This window comes from Xenopus laevis, chromosome 1L (genome assembly GCF_017654675.1).
Source record: "Xenopus laevis strain J_2021 chromosome 1L, Xenopus_laevis_v10.1, whole genome shotgun sequence".
In the NCBI taxonomy this organism is placed as follows: Eukaryota; Metazoa; Chordata; class Amphibia; order Anura; family Pipidae; genus Xenopus; species Xenopus laevis.
In genome coordinates, this window is record NC_054371.1 from 115,957,862 (window position 1) to 115,971,426 (window position 13,565).

Sequence of the window (13,565 nt, forward strand, 5' to 3'; positions counted from 1 at the left end):
GCAATATGTGGAAACCTTTACCCTGTAAGCTCAGAATTATGGGAAGGTTATCTCCCATTCAGTTCCATTTAAGTAATAGAATTCTAAGTATTTCTCTGTAATAATATAAACAGTACCTTGCACTGGATGATAAAGCTACCACAAGTCTACTTTATTAAAAGTGGACCTGTCACCCAGACATCAAAAGCTGTCTAATAAAAGTTATTTTCAAATTAAACATGAAATCCAAATTCTTTTTTGTATTAAAGCGTTCTTAGCTGTTGTAAACACATTTAAACATTTCAGCTGTCAATCAAATATTGCCTGTCCCTCAGAGGAAAGGCAGGCAATTACTTTCACTTTCCATTCAGCACTTTCTAGATGTCACTGCTCTCCCCACATTCCCCTGTTCTCTTAATTAAATTGTGTAGTCAGGGCATGGGGATGGACATCAGGTCCCCCATTCTGATGCACAAACAAGATTCTGAGATGATGTAAGACTTTGCCTTAATGACAGTGTCCACAAAATGGCTCCTGCCTAACTATGAGTTCCCAGACTGATGGAAACAAGATTCAAATAATTAATATTGTGTAATTAAAGTTAATTTTGCTTGACTAACATGATAAAATAGGATTTGGAATATTTTTTTGGGTGAAGGGTCCCCTTTAATGTTTAAATGTTTTAGTAGACTTAAATGGGTGGTTCACCTTTAATTTAACTTTTAGTATGTTATAGACTGGATAATTCTAAGCAATTTTTCTATTTGGTCTTCGTTTTTTTTATTGGTTTTGAATTGTTTGCCACCTTCTTCTGATTCTTTCCAGCTTTCAGATGGGGGTCACTGACCCCATCTAGAAAACAAATGCACTGTAACGCTGCAAATGTATTGTTATTGCTACTTTTTATTACTCATCTTTCTATTAAGTTCCTCTCCTATTCCAGTCTCTTATTCAAATCAATGTAAGTTTACTAGGGTAATTTAAACCCTAGCAACCAGATTGCTGAAATTGCAAACTGGAGAGCTGCTGAGTAAAAAGATCAATTATTTAAAAAACACAAATAATAAAAAATGAAAACTAAATTGCAAATTGTCTCAGAATATCACGCTCTACATCATATTAAAAGTTAATTTAAAGGCGAACAACCCCTTTAAGGAAGGGTGATTCAAATTATGGAAAAACCCCGGTCCCATGCATTCCAGATTATAAACACAGGAGACATAAGGAAGTAATATTTAGAACATTGTGTCAGTACAAAAGAGCTAATGGGAGATAACGGTGTACAATTGTCAGGGAGCCGGGAGCTCCCTCCAGGGAGGTAGTCGGGATCAAGGAGGAAGCCTTCTTGAGGGTGCAAGGTCGCGGTGTCCAAGGGGTTAATCCAGAGAGTAGTCAGAATCCAGGCAAGAGTTCAGGGGCAGGCAGATAACAGCAAAGTCCAAAGGCCAGGCAGGGGTCAAGGATAATAATCAGGATCAGGATAAGGAATATTAGCACACAGGGAACCCAGGAAATACTTAGGGCAAGGTTTCCTATACTTGGGCGCCATCCTGGCGTCTAAACAGGCTTTTTATTTGAATTTGGCGCCTTAGTGACGTCATTGACGTCCTTGCGCCGACGTCGGCGCACTGACGTCATCGCGCCGGCGCCGCTTACCCACGTGGCGGCCATGGGCGCCGCCATCTTGGGAGCGACGCCGGCAGGAGAGGACGCGCCGCCCGGAGCTCCTGGGCCTTCTCCGGGCGGCGATCGTTACAGTACCCCCCCCTTCACGGGGGGCCTCCGGACCACCAGGACTTGGCTTCTGGGGAAACTTGGAATGGAACTCCCTCACCAGACGAGGAGCATGGACATCAGAGTATCCTTCCCAGGAGCATTCTTCAGGGCCAAAGCCCTTCCACTTGATGAGGTACTGAAGAGACCCCCTGGAGATTCTGGAGTCAAGGATCTTCTCCACTTCATATTCTTGTTGACCATCCACAGAGATAGTAGGAGGAGGAGGCTGGACAACAGAAAAGCGGTTGGAGGTAGCGGGTTTCACCAAGGAGACATGAAACACGTTGGGAATTCGCATCTCAGGAGGAAGCTGAAGTCTGACAGCCACAGGATTGATCACTTCCAGGATGGAAAAAGGACCTACGAACCTCGGACCCAACTTAGGAGATGGTACCTTCAACCGAATGTTCCTGGAAGACAACCAGACTTTATCACCGACCTTGTAGGGAGGAGAGGGTCTACGTCTACGATCTGCAAACGTCTTAAGAACCAGAGCACTCTTCTCCAGATTGGACTTGGTTGCGGCCCAAATAGCAGACATGTGGGCTGCATGGTCATCAGCGGCCGGAACATCGGACAACACAAAGTCTTGTGGGAAGGCTTGAGGATGTTGACCATACACCGCCATAAATGGGGACCTTCCAGTGGAAGTGTGGCAGGCATTGTTATGAGCAAATTCCGCCCACGGGAGGAGATCAGACCAATCATCTTGACAAAGGGAAACGTGGTTCCTCAAGAACTGTTCCAGGGCTTGGTTGACACGTTCAGCTGCCCCATTCGTCTGCGGGTGGTATGCAGATGAAAACTGAAGAACAATTCCCAGGTCTTTGCATAGGGAACGCCAGAACTTGGCAGTAAACTGTGTGCCTCTATCGGAGACGATCTCCACCGGGAAACCATGCAGGCGGAAGATGTACTGGATAAATAGCTGGGACAACTCCACCGCAGAGGGCAACTTCTTCAGAGGGATGAAATGGGCCATTTTGGAGAAACGATCAATGACAACCCAGATCACCGTGTTCCCACAGGAGGGAGGAAGTTCGACAATGAAGTCCATGGACAGGTGGGTCCAGGGACGGGAAGGAACTGGCAAGGGCTGTAGTAACCCACTGGGGCGGGAGTGGCTTGACTTAGATGTGGCACAAACATTACAAGCAGCAACAAAGTCTTTCACATCTTTGCGGATATCAGGCCACCAGACCAGGCGTCGTAAGAGTTCAAGAGTTTTAGCTGGGCCAGGGTGTCCGGCTTGCCTGGAGCAATGGGTCTGTTGCAGGATAGGCAGACGCAGCTCAGGAGGAACAAATGCCATCCCAATGGGAGTACCGGAAGGAGCAGAAGACTGACCAGCCAGGATTTGGTCGGCAAACTGTGGATACAGGGAGGCAATAATCTTGACTGGAGGGATGATTGGCTCTTGTCTCTCAGGAGAGCGGTCCACCGGAGTGAAGCTACGAGACAAGGCATCGGCCTTCCGATTCTTGGAGCCTGGGCGATAAGTCAAGATAAAATTAAATCGAGAGAAGAAGAGAGCCCACCTTGCCTGTCTGGGGTTTAGCCTCTTGAGGGACTGGATGAACTCGAGATTCTTATGATCGGTGTAAATCTGAACAGGAATCAGAGAACCCTCCAAGAGGTGACGCCATTCTTCAAGGGCGAGTTTAACAGCCAAGAGTTCTCGGTTCCCGACATCGTAGTTCTGCTCTGCGGACGAGAACTTCTTGGAGAAATAAGCACAGGGGTGCAACTTCCCATCAGCGGGGTGTCTCTGAGACAGGATGGCTCCGGCTCCGACTTCAGAAGCATCAACTTCGATGCAGAAGGGTAGTTCAGGATTGGGGTGTCGGAGGACAGAAGCGGACGTGAAGGCCTCTTTCAAGGACTGAAAAGCATCAATGGCAGATGGAGGCCACAAGCTGGGTTTACCCCCTTTCCGGATGAGGGCCAGGATAGGTGTAATGCGGGAAGAGAACCCCCGGATGAACTGCCGATAGTAATTAGCAAATCCGATAAATCTCTGGATTGCCTTGGTACACAGCGGGAGAGGCCACTCCTGGATGGCAGACACTTTTACGGGATCCATCTCAAATCCCTCAGGAGAGATAATGTATCCTAGGAAGGGGATCTTAGACACCTCGAAGACGCACTTCTCCAACTTGGCGAAGAGAGAGTTCTTCCTCAAACGAGAGAGTACCTCCTTCACCTGGGAGCGATGGCTTTCTAAGTCTTTAGAAAAGATCAGGATGTCGTCCAGGTACACGACTACGAACCTTCCTAGGAGATCCCGGAACACATCGTTAACAAACTCCTGGAAGACGGCAGGGGCATTGCAAAGGCCAAAGGGCATAACGAGATATTCATAGTGCCCGTCACGAGTGTTGAAAGCCGTCTTCCATTCATCACCCTCACGGATGCGAATGAGGTTGTACGCCCCACGGAGATCCAACTTAGTGAAGATTTTAGCCCCCTTCAATTGGTCAAAGAGTTCGGCAATCAAGGGCAAGGGATACCGGTTCTTAACCGTAATCTTATTAAGACCCCGGTAGTCGATGCAAGGACGAAGGCCTCCATCCTTCTTTTCCACGAAGAAGAATCCAGCCCCGGCAGGAGAGGTAGAAGGGCGAATAAACCCCCGCTGAAGATTTTCTTGGATATACTGCTTCATAGCAGTGGTCTCCGCTGGAGAGAGAGGATAAGTACGACCTCTAGGGGGCATGGTTCCAGGCAGGAGATCGACAGGACAATCGTATTGTCGATGTGGAGGAAGGAATTCTGCAGACTTCTTACAGAACACATCAGCGAATTCCTTGTAAAAGGGGGGTAGAGTCTTCAGATCAGACAAAGAGATATTCACCCTCCGGAGGGGTTCAGCAGGAAGGCAGTGCTGCTGGCAAAATGGGCTCCAACGGGAAATCTGTCCTGCGGACCAATCAATGGAAGGATTATGCAGGCGCAGCCAAGGAAGACCCAACACAACTGGAACGGATGGGCAGGAAATAATTAGGAACGAAAGTCTTTCTTTATGCAATGTCCCAACCTGCACAGGCAATTCCCCAGTCGTCATGGAGATAAATTCAGCCTCCAGGGGTCTGTCGTCAATGGCTGTGACTCGGAGAGGAGTAGACAATGGGAATAAGGGAACTTCCAAGTGTTTGGCGAACAGAGCGTCCATGAAGTTCCCAGCAGCTCCAGAGTCAATGAAAGCAGAGCCAACAATAGTCTTAGTGGCTAGGCGAATCTGTAAAGGAAGGAGAAACCTGTGAGTGTTCTCTTGAGACTTTGGAGTAGTGCCCCCTACATGTGTTACCCTAGATATACCTCGGGGAACAGAACTCGTGGGCTTCGCTGGACAAGAATTCGCAAAATGAGACTGTCCGCCACAATACAGACATAAGCCAGCCATTCGTCTACGGAGTCTTTCTTGTTCGGAGAGACGAGCCCTTCCAACCTGCATCGGTTCCTCCGGAGGAGAAGAAGGAGCTTGAGCAGCTGGAGTTTGCAAGAGAGGTCTCTGGAAGCGAGGTGCCAACACGGGTTGAAATCGTTTACAATGCTCCCTCTCTACTTGATGCTCTCTGAGACGAGTGTCCACTTTAATGGACAGTGCAATCAGATCTTCCAGCAGATCAGGGAACTCCCTGGAGACAAGATCATCTTTAATGCGAATAGACAGACCTTGATAGAATACGGCCTTATAGGCATCGTCATTCCAGGAAGTTTCAGCCATCAAAGTTCTAAAGTCAATAGCATAGTCACTGACGCTACGGTTTCCCTGTCGGAGTTGCAGGAGACGAGAAGGAGCATTAGTGACCCGACCCGGGGCATCAAACACAGTACGGAATGTTTGCAGAAAAGCCTTGGCATCAAAAGTCAGTGGAGAATTCTTCTCCCAAAGAGATGTTGCCCACTCAAGCGGTTTGCCCACCAAACGAGACATTACATACCCCACCTTGGAACGTTCATTGGGGAAGTGCGAGGGTTGAAACTCGAACTGGATCTGGCACTGTGTAGCGAAACCTCTGCAGGCCTGTGGGTCCCCACTGAAGCGAGGAGGAGGCGGAATACGAGGCTCACCAGACGAGAAACCTGTGTTAGATGAGACGTCCGCCAAAGGAGGATTTGCAGCCGCTTGGGAAGCAGGAGGCGCTGGAGGCACTCGGGAGAGAAGGGTATCGAGTGCCTGTGCAATGTGGTACTGCTGGGCTTCATATTCCTCCATGCGGGATGCCAGTCCGCGGAGCGCTCGTCCGACATCAGGCGTAGCTTCCTCAGTAGGATCCATGGCCCAAGTATAATGTCAGGGAGCCGGGAGCTCCCTCCAGGGAGGTAGTCGGGATCAAGGAGGAAGCCTTCTTGAGGGTGCAAGGTCGCGGTGTCCAAGGGGTTAATCCAGAGAGTAGTCAGAATCCAGGCAAGAGTTCAGGGGCAGGCAGATAACAGCAAAGTCCAAAGGCCAGGCAGGGGTCAAGGATAATAATCAGGATCAGGATAAGGAATATTAGCACACAGGGAACCCAGGAAATACTTAGGGCAAGGTTTCCTATACTTGGGCGCCATCCTGGCGTCTAAACAGGCTTTTTATTTGAATTTGGCGCCTTAGTGACGTCATTGACGTCCTTGCGCCGACGTCGGCGCACTGACGTCATCGCGCCGGCGCCGCTTACCCACGTGGCGGCCATGGGCGCCGCCATCTTGGGAGCGACGCCGGCAGGAGAGGACGCGCCGCCCGGAGCTCCTGGGCCTGCTCCGGGCGGCGATCGTTACAACAATTCAACCTTTGAGACAATTTTGTAAAGACCAGCAAATTTAAGCATTTTGAATTCTTTAGTATATGCAGTTTCTAAAAAGATCTGATTTTTTTTTTTTGGGTTTATATGGTAATTTACACAAATCGCAACCAGTGTGAAGGGCAATGAAATATCTTATACATTATTTTCATTTTGGAGTCTGTACAAGTCACAACTGGGTAATGTTATACACACGGAGTATTAAACTATTTGACATTTTGTCTTTGTACCCAAGAACATGTGTTAGGTAAGATGCAGTAACAGTGTTGAGCAGATTTTTCTAACTTTAAAGACTTCCTGTTGGTGAATTTAGAGTAGAAAATACATTTATCTATTAAATTAATTGAATTAAAAAATCAGTATGCTCAAAAATATGGATTTATCTGTATAATTATGTAGGTTTATTGTAAAATTAGGGACTTTTGCAATGTAGCCTGCAGACCGTATGGGGTTATTTATAAACACTGGGCAAATTTGCACCTGGGCAGTAATCAATGCAAACAATTAGATTTGTGCTTTACAGCCGGCTGAAAAAAAGCAAATCGCCAATTAGTTGCTAAATGTGCCCAGTGTTTATAAATAAGCCCCAGCGAGTTTAGTTTTCAAAAGCATTAGGTGTCAAAGTATAAGCTGTGAAAATTTGAATGCTTTATACTTCTACAGCCCAAAATTGATATATCTTGGGAGCATATTTTGGGGTTTTCCATGCTCTGCAAATTCTTTTTATTTTATTTATTTGGTTTAACTAAAATCTGAAGGATGAAGGTTTATTTTGACAACACACTCACGAGCACTAAACATACAGTACAAAACAGCTCCTGAAAGATTTCATAGCCGACATGTATTCAAGCTGTATGCTGAACCTCCACCCTGGCAACATGATATTGGGTATCTCTGCTGCAAACATCATTAAACAGGTCCATTGTATTAGCCAGACACTACTCAGAATGCTAACTGACCATGTGTTGCTATGTCTATCAGTATGAATTGTACTTTTTTTTTTTTTTTTTTTTTTTTTAAACACAGACATGAATTGGCTGGAAGGGAAAGTGTTGTAGAGGGGTAATGCAAGGGACCAGGTATAATGCTGATAAAAAGCATTAAAACAATTCACCGGGATATTTTGCAAGCAACACAAATTGCACACAAGCTGTACATCTAGTACAAAGTACACTTTTTATACCCGGGAAAAGGAAGTCAGTTAAAAAAAAACTAAGAATAACACTTGTTTGTTTACATAAAACCCTATTTCTTTGTGTCAGACGTTTCTAAATAATAAATCCTATACCTGTACTATGTTCTCATACAAATGCAGTGGGCATGTGCTTAGAACCACACAAAACTCAACACTGAAGAATACCACAAGTTGCCTTCACGCTGGCAAAGTACAAATTGCTTTTTTTGAAGACTACGTATTCTTTCAGTACTGCAGGTATACTACCAGCAACCTGCTTAGAGGAGTGGATGTGAAGTTACTTTACATACAATGCACAGCTTCAGCCTCAAGGGATGGAAACCAATGGGGGTCAATCCTGTAACCAAACAGTGATAGGTAATTTAGATATTTTTCTGTACTTTAGATCATATTATATTGTATCTTCTGTCTAAAAAAATTATTTTGCAGTAAAAAAAACTTTATTGGAATCGACGTTTCGACCCTCAATAGGGTCTTTATCAAGATAACAACACTTAGGTCAAAGTAACTAACATATTTATAACCTCATAAGTGCACTCCCCCCAGACAGGTGCCTGCCCAGCAAATCCGGTGCTGTGAATACCCAATTGAATCCAAATCCTAATTTGCATATGCAAATTGGGTCAAAAAAGGAAAAAGTGGAAAAACTATTTTTTTCTTCCTTGTTTTGAGATGAAGTGATTGTCCCTTCCGGCCCATAATTTACATATGCAAATTAGGATTCAGATTCAGTTCAGCCGAATTTGGCCGAACCCAAACCTGCTAAATAATGCAGAATCCTGGATTTTGTGCATCCCTAGCAATTTTTGATTCAAAGACAGTCATACCCCCTGTTAACAATATTATTGCATATGTATTAATAGAGCTGCGACAATATTGAAAAATGTGGTGGTACAATTGCAGCTTTTTTATATAAAGTTTTGCTTACAACACATTTGTTAATTCCCCCTTGGAGCCTCTGGGTATGTGACCACTCAATGATTGGGCAGTTGAACATTTTGCCTGACAAATACAGCGCATAACGGCAGATAGAAGTGTACTGAACTGATGAACCAATACCTAGAGAGATGGGGGTTATGGGCTGGTCTGTTGTTTTGGCTCACAACATTTATAAAGTATACTGGTGTGAATTTATTAGGATTGTAATGACAAACTGGTGTAACATGAATGAATATTAAGATGCTGAATATGCAGATACATTGAGTGCAAAGGCAAATAAAGCAGTGTTTTCTGTTGTGTAACATTTGCTTACCTAGCATCCAATTTATGGAGACATATAAGCTAATGAGTAGCTATTTATGGTATTTCACTGGCTTGCATTCAGTAGTGAGAGTATACATTTTGAAAGAATAGCATATTGCTTGGCATGCCTCCAAAGCCCTGTGTGTGTGTCTGGCCAGTCTGAACAGGCTTCCGGGGTCTTAAGAGTCTAGAAGCAGAAATACATTAAATAGTTGCACGACAGGTAAAGTTTAGCTGTTAATGATGTTAATCACAGTTACAAAACCTGCATACATTTCTTAATCCTTCTTTATGAGGAATGCATAGAGACAGAAACTGTAAAAAGGAAATGCCATTAACTTACTGCAGCACCCCAAATATGAAAGAAATTACCTATGTTTCCAAAATTATCCCCCAGTCCTTTTAATATTACCATGGTCAGCCCACCCTTATTGCCCAAGGCCAGGGCCGGAACAAGGGGTATGAGAGGCGGGGCAGTGTTTGTTTGATTCCTAATCTATCAATTAGAAACAGGAGTTAAATCCGCTCCTGCCTCTCCGCAACCCCCCTCCCCCACTGCATGGTAGCGCAGACGCATCAATTAAAAGAAATAGTAATCGGCAGAGAGGGGGATTTGAATGCTATAGAGGAAACAGACCCTGTGGTCTAGGGCCCTAGCAACCAGATTGCTGAAAATGCAAATTGGAGAGCTGCTGAATAAAAAGCTAAGCAACTTAAAAAACACAAATAACAAATAAAGAATATCACTCTCTACTAGGGATGCACAGAATCCTTTGTGAAAGATTCAGGCGAAAACCAAATCCAAATGTGCATATATATGTAAATTATGTGTATATAATTATATATAGGCACCAGGCAATCCTGCTGGAAATGCCTGAATCCTGAACCGAATCCTGGATTTGGATCTCTACATCATATTAAAGTTAACTCAAAGGAGTTTTTAAGATTCAGATGGGTTTCTACTGCGGTGTCTTTATGAGAATGTGATGATTCACACTGTATTCTGGCTGAACCTCTTCATTAGCCAACTATTAGCCTCTCCTGTTGGAATGCTACATTATCAATGTGCACAAGCACCAACACAAGTAAACAATTTTGCTCTAAACCACGTATAGTGCATGGCCTCACAGCTAAACCTTGGCCTCAACTAAATTGCTGCAAGTCAGTCATCACTGGTAAACACACGTCGTTTGTAACAAAGTTATATGCAGTCTGCACTATAGGAAAGGACAATTTCCATTCCAGCAGGGATCTATTAATTAAAATGAAGACTGTATCTGTAGTTCAGTGTGAGTATCCTATCCCATTGTTTGATTGCTCTATTAATATTCATGGCAAGAGATTAATTCTAGCAGACAGGAGCAAGTAAATGTAGAAGTGTAAGGGCTGACAGACTAAAGCAAGCTGGATTCCTTTGTGCTATGATACTGTTGTGAGTGCCAAAGCATCCTGTCGCTGTCGGAATGGTTAATGAGAAACTGGATGGAAGAAGCAAGTGGAAATTTCCAGGAGCCGGCACACGGTTAGTGGAAAATTCCAGTGCAGCTCCATGCCAAGCATCCTCTGTTAGCTCTAGGCATGCGTCACCACATTAGCTTATCATAGCTCATTAGCAAATCATTTTAAGGCCAATGTAAAATGGCAATTGCTTTTATAAAGCACTTTCCTTTACTTAGATGCAATAAATGCAGCTGTGATCAAATCAACATATCAAGCAATGCTCATCTGACAAGCAATGAATAGTAAATAATTATAAATGATCCGTCAATCACTAGCATGCATAGTTTCCAAAGTTACACTAATGCCACTGGTGTAATAATAGGGGATCTGATCCAGACTATGCAGGGAGGGGGGGGGGCTGGTTTATATCAGACCTCTACTCCCCTGGGCCTTTGTCAAGTGATTAGGGGGTATTGGGGTGGACCTGGCGAGTTCAAGTTAATGCCCCCCCTTTTTTCTTTTGTATTACACAATCCACATCAATACAATACTTAGCACCAATACCAATAAAGCCCAGTGCACATCGTAATAGATTAGTACACCTTTCATTGGCAGTACCCTGTAATGGACCATACAGATTCTCTACCCCAGCATCACATAATAGATTAGCATATCTACGCTACACTGCAATCCCTCATACTACTAAATTGCACTTCATTTCTTTCCCCAAGAAGCTCCATCTAATTAGACCAGTGCTCTTTTTCTCCACTGATAGTCCCCTGCAAAGTCCTGGCAGACTTTTTCCCCTCTGAAGCACCGAAAGGAGGCCACACAGTACTATTGGGGAAAAATTGTTTGCATCCCCCCTTAAGTAAGGAGCCCAAAGTTCTTTCCATATACAGTAAGTACCTAGTTAGTAATTTATCATGTTTTATATACATTTTTCAAAATAACAGTATGCAGTATATTATGTTTTCCTTAATATCATCAGATTTAAAAAACATAAGACAAAAATTGTCTTTTATTTGCACAAAAAAGTGCTCTGGTTCTACAATTTCACTTTTTATCAGATGATATCCTCAGTCCAAGAAAAGTCTTACCCTCCCCAGACACAGGGCATTGTAGATTAAATTCTTATCTCCTGGTCACATATTCCCACATTAGGATTATATCCATGTCTGTGAAGGTTATACTCCAACTCCAGCACAACTGAACATGCTTTTAAAAGCTGCCAGTGCAGTGGGGAGCTTTCAGTGAGTCACGTGACATCACTAAGCTCCAATTATAACCAATATCACCAAATATATAATTTACAGGATATTTATATATATATATCAGACAGGCTTCTTATCCCATGAGCACAGGGGCTCATTGCAACACTCTTGTGACTATAAAGGTGAGGAAAAAAAGAGAACCCAGCCTGAGATTCCTCAAAGGAAGAAATACACTTGGTGCAAGGCATGGTGTAAGGTCTTGATAAAGTTCTTAGGAAAAGACCGAAACTTTGACCTGCTTTTAAATATATACTAAATAAAAATTCAAATTGTTTACTTCTATAAATGTTCCCAGCAAAAGTACCGTATATACCGAGTTTTTCAGCATCCAAAATGTGCTGAAAAAGTCTACCTCGGCTTATACTCGGGTCAGCAGTACCCGACCCGAGTAGCTGAGATTGCAGTCACTTTTAATCATTCCTATACCAACCGTACACTTGGGGAGAGACTGCAATATCCCACAATGCCCTCTGTTGGTTATATGAAAGAATAACAGTGCGCCCTCTGTTGGTTATATGAAAGAATAACAGTGACTGCAATATCACACAGCGCCATCTGTTGGTTATATGAAAGAATAACAGTGACTGCAATATCACACAGCGCCATCTGTTGGTTATATGAAAGAATAACAGTGACTGCAATATCACACAGCGCCATCTGTTGGTTGTATGAAAGAATAACAGTGCGCCATCTGTTGGTTATATGAAAGATTAACAGTGACTGCAATATCACACAGCGCCATCTGTTGGTTGTATGAAAGAATAACAGTGCGCCCTCTGTTGGTTATATTAAAGAATAACAGTGACTGCAATATCACACAGCACCCTCTGTTGGTTATATGAAAGAATAACAGTGCGCCCTCTGTTGGTTATATGAAAGATTAACAGTGACTGCAATATCACACAGCACCCTCTGTTGGTTATATGAAAGATTAACAGTGACTGCAATATCACACAGCGCCCTCTGTTGGTTGTATGAAAGAATAACAGTGCGCCCTCTGTTGGTTATATGAAAGAATAACAGTGACTGCAATATCACACAGCGCCATCTGTTGGTTGTATGAAAGAATAACATTGCGCCCTCTGTTGGTTATATTAAAGAATAACAGTGACTGCAATCTCACACAGCACCCTCTGTTGGTTATATGAAAGAATAACAGTGCGCCCTCTGTTGGTTATATGAAAGATTAACAGTGATGGCAATATCAAACAGCACCCTCTGCACATGGTAGTGGGACAGTGGGACAATGCACACAGTAATCCGTTTGGCAATTCTCTGTCACCATCAACTTTGCAAAGAAGTCCGGTTGATCGCTGGGGGGGTCGCTTTGGAAGAATGTGCGCTGCTGGGAGACAGGGCCGTAGTTGTGTCTAGGCTTATACTAGAGTCAATACGTTTTCCCAGTTTTCGTAGGTAAAATTAGGTACCTCGGCTTATACTCGGGTCGGCTTATACTCGAGTATATACGGTAACAGATTTTCACATCATAGTGATCTTCCTCAGGCATGTTTATCTATTTAAATATATAAGGTACAAGTAAAGGGTGCAATATGTGGAAACCTTTACCCTGTAAGCTCAGAATTATGGGAAGGTTATCTCCCATTCAGTTCCATTTAAGTAATAGAATTCTAAGTATTTCTCTGTAATAATATAAACAGTACCTTGCACTGGATGATAAAGCTACCACAAGTCTACTTTATTAAAAGTGGACCTGTCACCCAGACATCAAAAGCTGTCTAATAAAAGTTATATTCAAATTAAGGGGTCCGTTTACTAAAGTGCGTTAAAAATTTGCGCACAAAATATAGACAAATTTAACGCAGAATATGTTTTCGCAAGTTTATTAACATGCGCTAACTATAAATTTGCGAA